The 3037-nt window shown below is 37.4% G+C and overlaps 1 pseudogene; it reads left to right on the top strand.

The window, feature by feature from the left end:
* The first annotated feature begins 1499 nt into the window (after positions 1-1499).
* Positions 1500-2421, top strand: LOC112647213 (nascent polypeptide-associated complex subunit alpha-like; annotated as a pseudogene).
* The last annotated feature ends 616 nt before the right edge of the window (positions 2422-3037 follow it).

Raw genomic sequence — 3037 nt, 5'->3', positions numbered from 1 at the left:
TGGCTGGGAATGAGAAAAATAAAGGCTACATGCTCATTCCTAAAAGAGGAAAGAGCAAAACAGAATGTGAAAGAAATAGATGAAGGCTACAGTTTAGCTTTCCTCTGAGCCATGGACAAGGATCTGACTTCTCCTTTAATTTAACCCTTGGACTGTCACAGAGAAATAAGGGGCCTTAGAGAAAATTCTACTGCATTTGCCATTTCCAAACAGAAAAATAAAATAGAATAGACATATGAGAAACTTAAAAAAAATTTATCATTGCAAGATGCTGTGAATAAATATGATAAAATCAATTACAAAATATTTATGCATATATACATATTAATTTTTGCAAGTAAATGCATATAAAGTGTAAAGCAAGGTAAAAATTTCATTCTTTTCCTAAGATGTAGAATAATGGGTTTGTTTTCCGGGTTAACTTATGCCTTGTTTTCTAAAAATAAATTTTATCATTCTTTGTTTATAGGAACACTGAAAAAAAAATTGACTCTTGTCCACAAGACGACTATTAACAATTCTTATTCAAAGCCTACTGTATCTGAGTTCTGAATTAACTAGCACAGTACATACATCTAGCAAGCTCTCAATATATATTGGTTAAACATAATTGAATAAAGCAATGAAGGAAAGAAAGAAGGGAAAAGAGAGAGAAATGAAGAAGAGGGGAAGAGGAAGGATATACAAGATACAGGAAACATTTTATCCACTGGACATTGCGTCTTGAAAAGCTTTCTTCGTTTGGCTTTCAGGAATACTACTTTTGTCTTTTTCCTTCTGCTTTACTAGTTGTATCTTTTCAGCCTCCTATGATGGTTTCTTTTCTCTCTCCAATTTCTAGACATTGGAGTGTATTAGGGCTTAGTCTTTGGTTATGGATTTTTCTCTATGCAGAGCCAGTTCTTGAGTAATTATTTCAAATAGTATGACTTTATTAAACCAATAATCCTACCAACCCACCCAGTCATTGTCTAAACTAAAGTGCTTTCCTAACTGCCGGATTCATATACTTAACTTTCTGCTTGATCTTTTATGTAGATCTCAAATAGCTATGTCAATGTCAACTTTTACCAAACAGAATTTCGGTTCATACACCCTCCCCTCCTGATCTCTTCCTTCCTCAATCTTCTCCATATCTATCAACAATACTGCCTTTACCCTGTTTTTCAAACTAAACATTGAAGACATATTTCTTTTCTCTAATTGCATCAAAAACCATGTGAGTTTTATATTCAAAAGAGATCCTGAATTTCATAATTTGTCACCTTGTCCATGCTGTTACAAAAACTTGTTTAACTTGTTCTACTCTTGCCTAGATTCCTGGAATAGTTTCATGACAGTATTCTTGCTTTAGCTTTGCTTGTTTCAGTCAGATCATAGTCCAATTACATAAACAAATCACTCTGGAGAACTCCTCAACCACGAGGTTGAAAAAGAAGAGGCATAGCTCACTCTCTTTCTGCTACCACAATCCCTTGGTTCCACAATCCCTGCACAAAATGCCTGGTGAAGCCACAGAAGCCATCCCTGCTACAGAGCAGGAGTTGCCAGGGCCTCAGGCTGAGACAGAGTCTGGAATAGAATCCAACAGTGTGAATCAGTACCAGAGCTCAAGGAACAGAATTCTACACAGGTGACCACACAATAAGCCCAGCTGGCAGCCACAGCTGAAATCAATGAAGAACCAGTCAGTAAAGTAAAACAAAGCTGAAATGAAAAGAAGGCATGGAAAGCTATGTCCAAACTGGGACTTTGTCAGGTTACAGGGATTAGGAGAGTCACTATCTAGAAATCTAAGAATATCTTCTTTGTCATCACAAAACCAGAAGTCTACAAGACCCCAGCTTCCGATATGTACACAATTTTGGGGGAAGCCAAAATCAAGGATTTTTCTCAGCAGGCACAACTAGTAACTACTGAGATATTCAAAGTTCAAGGTGAAGCTATCTCAAACACTCGAGAAAACACATAGACTCCAACTGCGCAAGAGTGAAGAGGAAGAGATTAATGAAACTGGTGTAGAGGTTAAGGACATAGAATTGGTCATGTCACAAGCAAATATGTCAAAAGCAAAGACAGTCCAACCCCTAAAGAACAACAGTAATGATATTGTAAATGCTATTAAGAACAACAATGTAACCATCTGAAAACAAGATCTTTTTTTGGTGTTTCAAAAGAATAACTGCAGCTTGGTTTGAAATTTGTACTCATTCTATCATTAATAAAGTTATAGCTTCTAGTTGCATGAGGGGGAATGAGGAATAACTAGAGCACAAAAGTATATGCACTACTTATGCCAGTGAAGGCAGAACTAACGTAATTCATTCAGCTCATAGTCAGTGACAAGGCAGAGAGAAAGACGATTGGGAAAATGGCCTGGCTTCTCTCTTCCCTCCACTTTTAGTGTCTTACCCAGCTGTCTCATAAAAAAGCCTAGAATCTATAATACCAAGGAAGAACTTGAGAAAGGAAAGAGTGGATATAATAGCAGTTGGGCCAAGGATCAGTGACCTCTGTCCCTAACTTCCCACTACTGTAACTTTATGTCTCCCCAAAAGCAAGAGTAAACCACATGAAATCGAATGCATATCCTGCCAAGTGCCTAGTCACCTTCCAGTGGCTTTGCATTATACTTTAAATAAAATGCCAAGTTCTTATCATGACCTACAATACTTTACATAACCTAACCACCATCTACTACTCTAATTTCTCCCTGTCTCTTTCCTTTGCCTCACCTCATTTTGGCACGTAGCCTTTCTTGCATTTCATTGACTACGTCTAGCAAAACTTCTTCCCCACCTCTTCCATCTGGTAAATTATTCCCCTTGTTTACTACATTTGTTCCTAGCTTCAGTCAGGCTCTGCTCAAATATCAGCCCTTCCCTGATATCAGCCCTCAAATATCAGATCAGAGGAGCTCTCTGATCATTTTTCCAAAACATGAACCCATCTACTAATTTATGTCACTTTACTATGCTTAATTGTTCTTCTTAGCACTATCACTACTTCACAGTGTTGGGGAACATCACTGAAAAGA

Source organism: Canis lupus, chromosome 32, assembly GCF_003254725.2.
Source record: "Canis lupus dingo isolate Sandy chromosome 32, ASM325472v2, whole genome shotgun sequence".
Classification (NCBI taxonomy): Eukaryota; Metazoa; Chordata; class Mammalia; order Carnivora; family Canidae; genus Canis; species Canis lupus.
The sequence above is the reverse complement of the archived record's forward strand: the minus strand, read 5'-3'. Positions and strand labels throughout refer to the sequence as shown.